A 15492-nucleotide genomic window follows, 5' to 3' on the forward strand; every position below is an offset into this window, starting at 1 on the left:
AAAAAGTTTCTTTTTTATAATCTACAGATTTTAGCCCTGATTTCTCTTATGATTCATTAAGGAGGCATTCATTTGCTACCCAATAAGACAACAGCTGGTAGCTATGTAGTGTAGTGGATAGAACGTCAACCCTGAAGTCAGGAAGACTTGTCTTCCTCAGTTCAAATCTGGCCTCACCCTTGTCAATTGTGTGACCCTAGTCAATTTACTTAATCCTGTTCACCTCAGTTTCATCATCTGTAAAATGAGCTGGAGAAGGAAATGGCAAATCATTACAACATCTCTGCCAAAAAAACCTTAAGCAGGATAATAAAGAATGAAACATAACTGGAAAACTGCTGAAGAATAACAAGAAACTAGCTGGGGATTGCTGGCCTAATTTATAAGGTCAACAGCAGATGGATGGTGTTATAAAGGCTTTTAGATTCAGTCATATTCCAATACCCCAGTAGATTCTTTTTTCTTGCATTGCTTATCCAATTATCATTCCAGGTCACACGCTTCACTTTCCTATGTAAAACTAGCCTTCTTGGTAGCAACAGCATCATTCATAATTCATCACCTTCAGTAACTCCCAGTTTGCATTAATTTCAGAATGTTTCTTGAAACTCTCTCCAAAAATTTTAAGAGATCAATTTGTAATACAAATGTTAGGAAAAAAAGTAAAGTAAAGTAAACCTTCATTCTTCCTGGAGGAGGAAGAAGAGTCAAAGGAAAACAAAAAAGAGAAAGAAGTATATGTGCCTTTCTAGAAAGAAAGCATGCCTTGGGATTTAGGGACAAAAGTCACATACATCATTAAAAAAAAACTTTTTAGAAAACATTTTACCGAAAAGTCAATGCTATTTGGTAATGTGAGACTTTAACAATGGACTATAGGTGATCAGTCCATATAATGGCTATGGGTAACAGACAAATATTATGTGATACGATTTACAAATCCACAGGGAGACATATCGCTGGAGAAACTGTAAAGGGTCACTAAGCCTATATCCTCCTATCCTCCTTCCTTTAGGCAAATTTACACCTAAATGATTACATATGAATATTTTATTTCTAAATGATGATAAGAAATTCTAATACCTAAACTTTTTTAAGGTAGTTTATTTTAACAAAAAATGATCAGAAAGTTCTTCTGTATAACTATATTAAATCCTTGGGCTTTTGTTTAAAAACATTCTGAAGCCCTTGACAAAAACTTCAAGTAAATAGAATGAGTTTCGTTCATTGTTTAGTATTTTGATGTTCTCTTTATTTGCTTTACAATATACAGAGATAAAGTTGAAGTCTTAGTTGGGTAACAAGGTATTTATTAAGAGGAGAGAGCCTCAATTTTCTTTTTGGTTAATATTTCATTAAAAGGATATTTAAATTCATTAGGGGACTTAAAAAATTAATAAAACTCATTTTTTTTTGTATGCATGCAACCAATTTATCTCCAATGTTAAGTATTAATCACATTCTACTTTCTGTAACAGTTTCTGAATGCTTTTGACTTTTGTTCTATTAAGCCACATCCTTGGGTAGGGAACACTGTATATTTCAGTTTTACCAAAAATGATTTTACCTCCCAAAATCTGTTGAGGATCAAAATTCTGATCTCTAACCATAATCTTCATTCTTTAACCTGTCTGTCCCTACTCTTCAGCCATACTCATTCTTCACTGTCATCGAGACACTCTGTCTCAATTCCTGTCAATACTGCTTTTCTATCAACTTCTTTCTGAACTCACTTTTATCTGCTCCTTCCCCGTTGACTGTGATCCTAAGGTTAAATACTTTGATTAGGCCATTTCCTCTACCTCTGCATCACTTTAACTCTTTGACATCCTGTAATTTTTATCCTTCTGGACCTCAACTTTGGGTAACTCTTATCTTCTATCCAATTTAAATGCCAAATTCTACAAAAGAAAACCATATAATTGTGCTTCTTGGGTTCATTACAAATGTAAGCTATCATGAACTGGGTCCACACTACTACAGAATAATCTTTTTTGTTGTTGTTTATAATTTTTACTGACTCCATCACACTCACCCGAATAGTTCTTTCAACACATCTTTTCTCTAGCAAATGCTTATCCTTACTAAATGTTACATTTACTTTAAGGTTTGTTACACCAATCTTTCTCTCAGTAGATGACATCAACTTCTAATTCACTGAGAAAGCTGAGTCTATCCAATGCATACTTGGTCAGATCTTTTTTTTTTTCTTTTATCAATGATCCCACCCAACTTCTCCTTTTCAACAGTCTTAAATGGAATCTGAATTCTTTGATAATCTTGCCATATGTAGTCATAGAGTCTTATGTTTTCACTCTTTCTTCCTAGCTCCAATTATTTAGGTCTTCTGATCATCTTTAAACTTTCCCTTTCTGTGTCTCTTTAGCTTACAAATAAACTATATGCCAAAAATCCCTTTCTGCCCCACTGCTTCTGCCCTCACTGTTCTTTGCAGCACAGCTGGGTCTGGAATACTTTATCAGCAGAGGTTCCCTTGATCTTCCCAGTTGCCCAATTCCCCTCACTGCAAAGAACAGTGAGGGCAAGAAGGAAAGAGTGGAAGCCCAGTGAGTGCAGAAGCAGTGGGGCAGAAAGACCCTGGCTGCGGGCACTTATTTTTTTGTAAAAACCTGCTGTACTATCCTCCCATAATCATAGAGGCAACAGTGTAAAAAAAGGTAAAGACAGGAAGGAGACAGCATTGAATATTTCATCAGTAATTAATACATACAGATGCTACACTGCGGACTCAAAATATCCTAAAATAGTAAAGGGAAGCAATCAATTCATTTACCTCCCACCACCACCACTATCACAGTATCACCTGTGCTAGGTACATATCATGTGTAAATTTTATGTTCTCTCATTTTAAAATTTTATTTTAGATTAAAACACCTGAACACAAATACAAACTAGAGAAAAGAAATGAACAAAATATCATAAACTTAAATATTGAAACAAATATAAAGTAAGAAAGAAACAAAATATCATGAGCATAGCAGAATATAAGAGAGGATTCAAAATATGTAAAAATAAATTTTCATTTCAAGAACGCCTGCATGATAAATACTACACGTTGTATTGAGAACTGTTATCTTGTAAAGAGAGTAAAATTCCATGGTTTTCTTTTGCAGAAATTGGCATTTCAAATGAAGAAATAAAAGAAAGGAGTTACCCAAGGTTGAGGCCAAGAAAGATAAAAATTACAGGATGTCAAATGGTTAACATGATGCTGAGATAGAGTAAAAGGCCTAATCAAAGTATTTAACCTTAAGATCACAGTTAAGGGGGAAGGAGCAGATAAAAGTGAGTTTGGGAAGAAGTTGATAGAAAAGGAGTATTGACAGGAATTGAGACAGAGTGTCTTGATGACATTGAAGAACAAGTATGGCTGAAGAGTAGGGACAGAAAGGTTAAAGAATGAAGGTTATGATTAGAGATCAGAATTTTGATCCTCAACAGATTTTTGAAGGTGAAACCATTTTTGACAAAATTGAAGTTTGGCTTCGGTCCCAGGCTAGAGGGGAGAACTGAAGATCTGGGTTGAGAGACACCATGCCCCATATCTCAGTGCTAGAGGTGACTACAAAATTAAGCTATTGCCCCAAAAATGCACAGGCAAAGGAGAAAGGATCCAACCACAGAAAGGTACTATGCGAATGGAGAAGACAAGAATTCATCTTCAAAGGAATATATTGAAGTAAAGAAGCCTCAAAAGAGTAAAATCAAATGGTCAACTGCCAAAAATAATTCACAAAAGATCTTAAAAAAGACTTTTAAAATCAAATGACAGAGATGGAGAAAAAACAAAACAAAACAAAAGAATAAGAATAAATCAAGGAAAACCAGAAGATTAAGAAAGTCAACCAATTAGAAAAGGAGAATCAGAATCTTAAGGAAGAAAATGATACCTTGAAAATTAGATATGGGCAAGGCAAAGCCAGTGAAATTATAAGAGATCAAGATATAATGAAACAAGACATGAAGAATGAAAAAAATAGAAGAGAAAATGAAATATCTTATAAGAAAAACAACAGATCTGGGGAACATATCAAGAAGAGAAGACATAAAAATAATTGGATGAACTGAAAGTTATGATTAACAAAAGAATCTTGATACAATACTACAAGGAATAATTAAAGTAAATTGCCCTGAAACATTAGAAAAATGGGGAAAGTAGGAAAAGAAAACTCCAGCATTCAGCACTTAAAAAAAGATCCTACATGGAAAACTCATAAGAATATTATAGTCAAATTCCAAAACCCCCAGCTCAAGGATAAAGTATTATAAACAACAAGAATAAAACAATTTAAATATGATAATGCCACAATAAGAATCACACAAGACATAGCAGCAGAGACATTAATGGACTGCAGGTCTTGGAACACTATATAGAAAAGAACAAAAGAACTGGAGCTCCAACCAAAAATAGCATACCCTGCAAAGTTAAGCCTAATCTTGAATGAAACAAAATGACATTGGATCGACTGTCAGACTTTCAAGACTTAAAAAAACAACCTTGGGCAGCTAGGTGGCGCAGTCAGTAGAGCACCGGCCCTGGAGTCAGGAGGACCTGAGTTCAAATCCGGCCTCAGACACTTGACACATGTACTAGCTGTGTGACCTTGGGCAAGTCACTTAACCCCAACTGCCCTGCCAAAAAAGCAAAAAAAAAAAAAAAAACAACCTCAACTTAATAGAAGATATGGCATACAAGAGCCAAGAAAAACCTAAGGTACATTTTGGTACATACCAAAGACTGATTACGAAGAATTCAATAAGGATAAACCATTTACTTTTTATACATGTAAAATGCAAAACATGTTGAAGATTATTATTAATAACAGTGTAGCTCACAAGAAAGATTGGGGTAAGTCTGAGTATGATATGGATTTAAAAAGTAAAACCACTTAAAACAGCTAAAAAGAGAAATATTTTTTATATAACTGAGGTTCAAGAGGAAGAATCAATACAGAGGAATTAGATATAGGAGGAAGGCTGGTAGTTCTGGTAACCTACTTTCACTAGGAACAAGTTCAAGAAGGAACAATACATGTATTTGTTTAGAAAAGTACAGAAATCTTCTAAATTCAGAAGAAATAAAAAATAAGGCGATAAGGAAGGGGGGAGAGGAAAAGGGAGGGATGTTTAGAGGAGAGGGTGAGACAATAGGCAAAAGGAGGATATAGATTGGTGTTTAGATCAATGGGAATGGGAAGATAAGGGAGAGTTCTCTAGAAGAAAGGGTGAGGGAAGAAGTTACAGGGGACAATTGAAGTGCATTTAGATTTATGGAAATGGGAAGATAGGGGAGGGATCTCTGGAGAGGGGTAGGCAAGTAATAAGAAGGCAAGGTTTTGGGTAGAAGTAAAGTAGAAGAATCAGGAGGGATAGGAAACAAGAGATATGCACAAACATAAAAACAAAGATGAAAAGTATAATTTGTCTATATATGTCTATATATGTATATATGTATATGTGTATGTGTCTATATATATGTGTGTGTGTGTGTGTGTGTGTGTGTTTATAACTAGATAGATAGATATCTATAGAGAAACCACTTAATTGTATAGCCTTCTAGGGGGAGGGGGAAGGGAAAAAAAAGAACAAAGTAAAAAAGTGTACAACAGAGAACAAAAGAAAACTTGGAAGCAAAGAAAAGATTAACATCTCTCAACACAACATGTTGTATTTATCATACAGGATTTCTTGAAACAAAAATTTATTTTTACATATTTTGAATCCTCTCATGTTCTGCTATGCAGATGACATTTTTTTCCTTTCTTATCTTGTATCTAAGTTTCAATATTTAAGTTTATTATGTGTTTTTTGTTTCTTTTCTCTATTCTCTATTTATGTTCGGTTGTCTGAATCTAAAATAAAATTTCAAATGAGAGAATATAGACTGTACACATGATATGTACCTAGCAAAGCTGGCGTTGTGGTAGTGGTAGTGGTGGGAGGTAAATGAATGGATTGCCTCCCCTTAATAGTTTAGAAAATTTTGAGTCCACACTGGATTCACTTAATAGTTTAAGTACAATTCCTTCTGTTGATTTTTTCGCCATGTTTTGGAGAAAAGTTTGAATTTGAATAAGAATTCTACTTTGAGTCAAAATAGAGGATGTAGTATAGGTTCTGAGTATGGCCTTCTTTCTTTATACTTTTTCCCTTGTTCACTTTACCTATATCCATACTTTTTGATTACCTAATTAATTGGATTGACTCTTACATCCATACCTCAGAACTCCAATGCAATATTTCCAATTGTCTGTTAAAAGCATGAGTCTCTATGTCTTCTCTGTACTCAAAACTTAAAATCGCCAAAACCAAAGTCATACATTCTACCCTCCTAACTCCTTCCAAACTCTCTACATATGTTGATGATGCTATTATTCTCAGTTATAAACTTGAAATCATAGAGCTAGTTTTGAGGATTGTTTCTCATTCATTCCACATATTCACAGGCCCTTTCTTAGCAGTACATCTGTTCACTCAACTCCCATTGTAGCAACTCTTATTCAGCTTATGTCTCTCCATCATCTCTTTGCACTTAGACTATTATTATATATTATTTATTTTAGTATTTTATTTCCCCCCAGTTATGTGTAAAAATAGTTTTTAACTTCCAGATTCTCTCCCTTCCAATCCACCTTCCCCAGTAAGTAGGCAAGCAATTCAATGTAGATAATACATGTTTAGTCATACAAAACCTTTCCATGACAGTCATGTTGTGAAAGAAAACAGACAAAAAATCTCAAGAAAAATTTTTAAAAAGTTGAAAAAGCACATTTCAGTCTTTTTTCAGACACTATCAGTTCTTCATCTGGGGATGAATTGGATTTTTTTTATCATGTCCTTTAGAGTGGTCTTGGATCATTGCATTGCTGAAAATAGATAAGTCATTCACAGCTGATCATCTTACAGCATTCCTGTTGCTTTGTGTACAGTAGATATCACATTGTACCAGCTCGTTTAAGTCTTTCCAGGTTTTTCTAAGAGTATCCTGCTCATCATTTTTATAGCATGTCAGTATTCCATCATAATCACATAGTACAATTCCCCAATTGATGGACATCCCTTAAATTTCTAATTCTTTGACACCAGAAAAGAGTTGCTATAAATATTTTTTGTACAGATAGGTCCTTTTCTTTTTTGTTTTTTATTTCTTTTGAGACAGAGACCTAGTTGTATTGCTAGGTCAAAAGGTATGCCCCTTTTGCATAGTCGCAATTTTTTCACAGAATAGTTGAATCAGTTCACAACTCCACCAACAGACGAACACTCTTTTCTGCCCTGGAACTATGACAAGGGACCTTGCTGCACTGCTACCACAGTGTATTGGTGCTCCTCCATGCCTTGGGACAGCCACTCAGCTCTGTGACCCAGATTTGAGTATAGGCGAAACAGCAGAATCCTACTTCAGTGCTACAAAAATGTCCCCCTACAAACTCCTTTTGGCCAGTTGTACAACCCCCTTACCATTTGTGGGCTGCGAGCTGCCACTTTTGATTCAGTGGCTCCTAAAGTAGGCTTCTGGTTTACTGGGGCCCAGTCTGTGCTGGTGGAGCCCATGCTAGGCTTTGCTCTACTCTCATTCAGGTGCAACAGACCTTTCCTGCCAACCTTCTAAGTTGTCTTGGGCTGGAAAAATTGTTTTATTCTTCTCATGGGCTTTGCTGCTCTTGAATTTGTGTGGAATCATTATTTAACTGTATTTTGGAGAGGTTTGGGGGAGAGTTCAGCAGAATACATGCTTTTACTCTGACATCTTGACTCCACCTCAATTGTAATATATTCTTAACTGCTTTTATTTCTTTTTCCAGTTTACTCCTTCCTCCTGAGTGGAATGTTGAAATAGTGGAGGCCCCTCAGCATGGGATAAGTCCTTACCTCTCCTACCATCCACCCCCACACTGTACACCTTCTATATTTTCAGGAACTGCCCTGCTGAGAAAGCAGAGATAAAAAATTATGTCAGGGGACAGACATCTGGAACGTCCTGTTTATCTAGCCTTTACTCCTTTTTTGCTGAATCTGGTCTCATGCCTGCCTTTTTGTTCTTTGTTCTCTGTTGCTGGGGAGAAAATTCTGCATTTAGAATGTGAGCTCCAGATTCCTGGGGGCCAAGATGGCCGCATGAAAACAGCTTCTTACTGGAGCTGTCTCAGAAGATCTGTCAGATTCATATAAAAAAGTGAATTTGAGCAGATTTGAGAGAGTTAGAAACTGCGAGCAGTATGAGTGGGGCAAACTTCCAAGACAGGAGAGTCTGAAAGGCCAAAGGAACGAATCCGTAGGCTGGGAGAGTGCTTGGCATGTGGAGCTGCTCCAGAAGGCCCCAAAGCGGAAGCGGCTGGCTGGGAAACCCACGTGGGAGACAGGCTGGGAGAAAGCTGGGCGCCCAAAACCAGCAGAGATCCCCAGGTCTCTCAACACAGGATGGCAGTCTGTGCAAATGACGAGAGGCCGCGCAATGCCACCGGCCGTGAGACACCAACTCCTGAGGCTTTTAGCCCAAAGGTATGAAATGCAGCTTCTTGAAATTACAGGAGAAATAATGGCTAGGTAAATGGCTCTAATCCCTCCCACACCCCACCCAGATAATTCCTCAGAAAAAAAGAATGCTGGAACAGAGGAGATAGATGTGGGGCTTCAGTGGCCAAATAGTAGAAGTTCATTGGTCCCAGAGGGGGAGAGCCAGCCGGGGTCAACACCAGGAACCCAAAGGTAATCTTGCTCCCTTAAAGGAAGTGCCTACACCAGTTCAAACAATAAAGAGTTGAGAACATTGCTGAAGAGCAACAGTGCTGGAGAGCACCAATAGGGGAAGAGACATCAGGGAGCCAGACCTCTCCCCCACACCTCAGGAAACTGAAGGCTATAATTCACCAAGCCAACAACTAGAATCACAATCCCCAGAATAAGAAAGCTGGGACAGAGATCCCTGAGCCCCAAAGGCAGAAATTTGTTGCGAAGCCAGGAAAAGGCTAACCAACATGAAGAAGAACACAAAAAAACCAAGGACCATTGATTGTTTTTATGGAGATAGGCATGATCAAAATACCGATTTGGAAGAGGATAGCAATGACACTATAGCTACATCTGATACCTCAAAAGGTAATGTGAACTGGTCTCCAGGGCTAAAAGCATTGCTGGAAGAGCTAAAGGAGGATTTTAAAAACCAAATTAGGTAGGTAAAAGAAAAAGTGGAAAAAAATGGAAAAAAAATCCACTGATGAAATCAAGTCCCTAAAGAATGAGATCCGTGAAATGGCTATGGGGATTCCAAATCTAAATACAGAAAATGACACGCTGAGAGGTAAAAACAACCAATTGGAAAAGGATACTTAAAAGCAAAATGTCAACACTAACTCATTAAAAATTAGAGTTGAGCAAGTGGAAGCTAATGAATCTGTGAGGCATCAAGAAGTAGTAAAACAAAATATAAAGAATGAAACAATAGAAAAAATGTGAAATATCTGATTGGAAAAACAACTCACCTGGAAAATAGATCCAGGAGAGACAATGTAAGAGTTATTGGTCTACTGGAAATCCATGATGAAAAAAAGAGCCTTGACAGTATCTTCGAAGAAATCATCAAAGACAACTGCCCAGAGATCCTAGAACCAGAGGGCAAAATAGTCATTGAAAGAATTCACTGATCACCCCCTGAAAGAGATCCCAAACTGAAAACACCAAGAAATATTATAGCCAAATTTCAGAACTACAAAGTCAAGGAGAAAATACTGCAAGCAGCCAAAAAGAAAACAATTCAAATATCGTGAAACTACAGTGAGGATCATGCAGGATCTCTCAGCTTCCACATTAAAAGACAGGAGAAATTGGAATATGATATTCTGAAGGGCAAAGGAGCTGGGACTACAACAAAGGATCAACTACTCAAGAAAACCAAGCATAGTTTTTCAGGCAAGGAGATGGGCATTCAACAAAATAAGGAAATTCCAGACCTTCCTAATAAAAAGGGCAGAACTCAATGGGAAATTTGATCTCCAAATACAAAACTCAAAAGAGACATAAAAAGGAAAACAGGGGAAAACCCCCACAAACCTTATTAATCAATAAGGACAGATTATTTGCATCTTTATATAGGATTATATCATCTTATTTATGTTATATATATATATATATATATATATATATATATATATATATACATATACATATATATGTCAGTCTTGAGAATAGTGCAGCTATTATGACAATTGAAAGGGATACACATAGATTGTGAATGCCTGTATAAAATAACTGATATAAGGATGAAAAACATAATTAAGAGATGTAAAGTGAGGGCTATGAGAGAAGAGGTAAGGAGGTAGTAAAAAAGGATAAATTACACAAAATGAAGAGTCACAGAAACATATTACAGTAGAGGGAAAGAAGGAAAGGAGAAGTGCAGTATTTCAGCTTTACTGTCATGTGACCTAGTTCAAGAAGGGAATAACATACCCTGATAAGTATAAAAATCTAACTTGTCCTACAGGAATTAGGAGGGGAAAGGAGGAAAAAAGGGAGGGGGTTGTTCAGAAGGCAGGGGAGAAATAGCAAGGGGGAAACAGTAAGATAAGGGAGGGGAATAAAGAGGGAGGGTAAACTGAGGAAGGCTGTGGTCAAAAGCAAAATTTTGCTGAGGAGGAGAAGGGGAAAGGGAGAAATAAAAGCATAAGCAGGGAGAAATAGGATGGACAAAAAGACACAGGTAGAAATCATAACTGTGAACGTGAATGGAATGAACTCTCCAATAAAACGGAAGCAGATAGCAGAATTGATTAAAAACCATAATCCTACAATATGCTGTTTACAAGAAACACATTTGAAACAGGGGGATACACACAGGGTACAGGTAAAAGGCTGGAGTAAAATATATTGTACCTCAGCTAAAGTAAAAAAGCAAGTGTAGCAATACTAATCTCAGACAAAGCAAAAGTAAAGATATATTTAATTAAAAGAGATAAGAAAGGACATTACATCCTGCTAAAAGGCACCATAAACAATGAAGCGATATCATTGTTTAACATATATGCACCAAGTGGTATGGCATGTAGATTCTTAGAGGAGAGGTTAAGGGAGTTACAGGAAGAAATAGACAACAAAACTATAATATTGGGAGACCTCATCCTCCCCCTTTCTGAACTTGATAAATCTAACCTCAAAATAAATAAGAAAGAAGTTAAGAAGGTAAACAGAATCTTAGAAAAGGCAGATATGATAGACCTCTGGAGAAAACTGAATGGGGATCAAAAGGAATATACTTTTTTCTCAGTGGTACATGGCACATACTCAAAAATTGAGCATGTACTAGGGCATAAAAACCTCAAAATGCAGTGCAGAAAGGCAGAAGTAGTCAAAGCATACTTTTCAGATCATGATGCAATAAGAATTATTTGCAACAAAGAACCATGGAAAAATAAGGTAAAAATTAATTGGAAACTAAATAATCTAATTCTAAAGAATGAGTGGGCCAAAGAACAAATCAGGGAAACAATTATTAACTTCTTTCAAGAGAATGACAATAATGAGACAACATACCAAAACTTATGTGATGCAGCAAAAGCAGTTCTTAGGAGAAGTTCTATATCTCTAAATGCTTACATGAATAAAATAGGGAAAAAGGAGATCAATGATCTGGGCATACAGCTGAAAAAGCCAGAAAAAGAGCAAATTGAAAATGCCCAATTAAATACCAAATTAGAAATACTAAAAATCAAAGGAGAGTTTAATAAAATTGAATCTAAGAAAATTATTGAATTAATAAATAAAACAAAGATTTGGTTTTATGAAAAAACCAATACAATTGATAAACCTTTGGTCAATTTGATTAAAAAAAAGAAAGAAGAAAATCAAATTACCAGTATCAAAAATGAAAGGTGTGAGTTCACCTCTAATGAAGAGGAAATCAAAGCAATAATTAGGAATTATTTTTCCCAATTGTATGCCCATAAATTTGACAACCTTAGAGATATGGATGAATATCTACAAAAACATAAATTGCCCAGGTTAACAGAAAAGGAAGTAAAATTTCTAAATAATCCCATCTCAGAAAAAGAAATTGAGCAAGCCATCAATGACCTCCCTAGGAAAAAATCTTCAGGGCCAGATGATTTTGCATGTGAATTCTATCAAACATTTAAAGAACACATAATTCCTGTACTTTGTAGACTATTTGGGAAACTAGGTGAAGAAGGAATTTTACCAAACTCTTTTTATGACACAAATATGGTACTAGTACCCAAATCAGGTAGAGTCAAGACAGAGAAAGAAAATTATAGAACAATTTCCCTCATGAATATGGATGCAAAAATTTTAAATAAAATATTAGCAAAATAATTGCAGCAACTTATTATGAGAATAGTACACTAAGACCAGGTAGGATTTATTCCAGGAATGCAAGGCTGCTTCAGTATTAGGAAAACGATTAGCATAATTGACCATATCAACAACAAAACTAACATAAACCATGTGATAATCTCAATAGATGCAGAAAAAGCCTTTGACAAAATACAACATCCATTCCTATTAAAAACACTAGAAAGCATAGGAATAAATAGAGCCCTCCTTAAAACTATAAATAGCATCTACTTAAAACCATCAACAAGCATTATTTGTAATGAAGATAAGCTAGATGCATTCCCAATAAGATCAGGGGTGAAACAAGGATTTCCATTATCGCCCCTGCTTTTCAATTTGGTACTAGAAATGTTAGCTGTAGCAATAAGAGAAGAAAAAAATTGAAGGTATTAGAATATGCAAAGATGAAGCTAAATTATCACTTTTTGCAGATGATATGATGATTTACTTAGAGAATCCTAGAGAATCAAGTAAAAAACTACTTGAAATAATAAACAACTTTAGCAAAGTTGCAGGATATAATATACACCCACATAAATCCTCAGCATTAAGATACATTATTAACAAAGCCCAACAGCAAAAGATAGAAAGAGAGATTCCATTCAAAGTTACTGTGGACACTATTAAATATTTGGAAGTCTATCTGCCAAGACAAACCCAGGGCCTATATGAACATAATTATGAAACACATTTCATGCGAATAAAGTCAGATCTAAATAAATGGAAAAATATCGGTTGCTCATGGTTAGGCCAAGCTAATATAATAAAAATGACAATTTTATCTAAATTAATCTATCTATTCAGTGCCATACCAATTGAACTACCAAAAAATTATTTTACAGAGCTGGATAAAATAATAACAAAATTCATCTGGAAGAACAAGAGGTCTAGAATATCTAGGCTATTAATGAAAAGAAATGCTAGAGAAGATGGCCTAGCCATACCAGATATTAAACTGTACTATAGAGCAGCACTCATCAAAACTACCTGGTACTGGCTAAGAAACAGAGTTGTGGATCAGTGGAATAGGATAGGAACACAAGGTGGAGAAGTCAATAACTACAGCAATCTACTCTTTGATAAACCCAAAGAAGATGGCTTCTGGGCTAATAATTCACTATTTCACAAAAATTGTTGGGAAAATTGGAAAATAGTAAGGCAGAAACTGGGCATAGACCAATATCTTGTACCATATACCAAAATAAAGTCAAAATGGATTCATGATTTAGGAGTAAAGGCTGATACTATAAGTAATTTGAGAAAGCAAGGAATAGTTTACTTATCAGATTTATGGAAAAGAAAAGAATTCATGACCCAACAAGAAATATAGAGCATTACAAAATGCAAAATGGTTAATTTTGATTATGTTGAATTGAAATGTTCTTGTACAAAAAAAGCCAATGCAACAAAAATTAGGAGGGAAGCATAAAATTGGGAGAAAATCTTTATAACTAGTGTCTCTGATAAAGGCCTCATCTCTAAAATATACAGGGAACTGAGCCAAATATATAGGAATACAAGTCATTACCCAATTGAGAAATGGTCAAAGGATATGAACAGGTAGTTTTCAGAGGAAGAAATTAAAGATATCTATAGGCATATGAAAAAATGCTCAAAATCACTACTGATTAGAGAAATGCAAATTGAAACAACTCTTAGATACAACATCTCTCCTGTCAGACGGGCTAACATAACAAAACAGGAAAATGATAAATGCGGGAGAGGATGTGGGAAAATTGGAACTTTGTTACATCGCTGGTGGAGTTGTGAACTGATCCAGCCATTTTGGAGAGCAGTTTGGAACTATGCCCAAAGGGCTATAAAAATGTTCATACTCTTTGACCCGGCAATACCACTTCTCGGGTTGTATCCCAAAGAAACCACACAATCGGGAAAAGGACCCATATGTACAAAAATATTTATAGCGGTTCTTTTTGTGGTAGCTAAGAATTGGAAATCAAAGGGATGCCCATCAATTGGGGAATGGCTGAACAAGCTGTGGTATATGAAGGTAATGGAATACTATCGTGCTGTAAGAAATGGGGATGATACAGACTTCATAACAACCTGGAAAAAGGTGCACGACATAATGCTGAGTGAGCGGAGCAGAGCCAGGAGAACATTGTATACAACCACAGATATATGGATTCTGTGAGGACCAACCCTGACAGACTTCACTCTTCTCAGCAACACAAGGTACAAAGACAACTCCAAAGCACTGATGATGGATAATGCTATCTACATCCAGAGAAAGAACTATGAAATATGAATGCAGCTTGAGGTACACTTCATGCTAGCCTTTTTCCCTGCCCTTTTTTTTTTCTTTTTATCCCTTTTGTTTTTGGTTTTGGGTTGGTTTTCTTTTGGTCCTGTTCCTTCTTTCTCATGATTCATTTTATTGATCACAGTTCTTCTCTATAACTTGACTAGTGTGTAAATTAATTCAATGCGAAGTTATATTTGGAAGTTATATGGGAATCCATGCCTTTTTGGGGAGGGAGCGGGGAAGAGAGGGAAGAAAATCTGGAACTCAAAATTATATAGAACCAAATGTTGTAAACTAAAAATAAAAAAAAATAAAAATAAAAAAATAGAATGTGAGCTCCAAACTCAGTCAATGGGAAGAGGAGCCAGAAGGGTGTGGGGGAACTCTGCGTTAGGGTCTATATGACTTGCTTTAAGCTGTATGTAAGATACACACACTTGCTGGGGTGTGTCCTTTCTCATGAGAAAGTAATAAACTTTTTGCCTTTTCTCAAGAAGGTTCTATATATATTTTTAATGTGAGTAGTGGTCTCTGACCCACACACTCCTCATTCCCAACCTTGATTCTACCTCATTTTATTCCCAGCTAAGTGGAATGGTGGGGAGATAATAGCACTTGAAATCAAGAGGACTTGAATTGAAAATCTTCCTCATGCACACATTACTTGTGTGACCCCACACAAATCTCTCAATCTCTCTTAGACTCAATTTACTTATCTGTTACATAGAGATAATTATAATAATTCATCCCATATAATGATTTTTATGGAGACAAATATGTAAAAGACAAATTTAAAGCTCTATATAAATGTTTGCTATTAATATTAGCTTTTATTACCCCATAAATCTTCCTAAGGT

This window comes from Trichosurus vulpecula, chromosome 7, assembly GCF_011100635.1.
Source record: "Trichosurus vulpecula isolate mTriVul1 chromosome 7, mTriVul1.pri, whole genome shotgun sequence".
Classification (NCBI taxonomy): Eukaryota; Metazoa; Chordata; class Mammalia; order Diprotodontia; family Phalangeridae; genus Trichosurus; species Trichosurus vulpecula.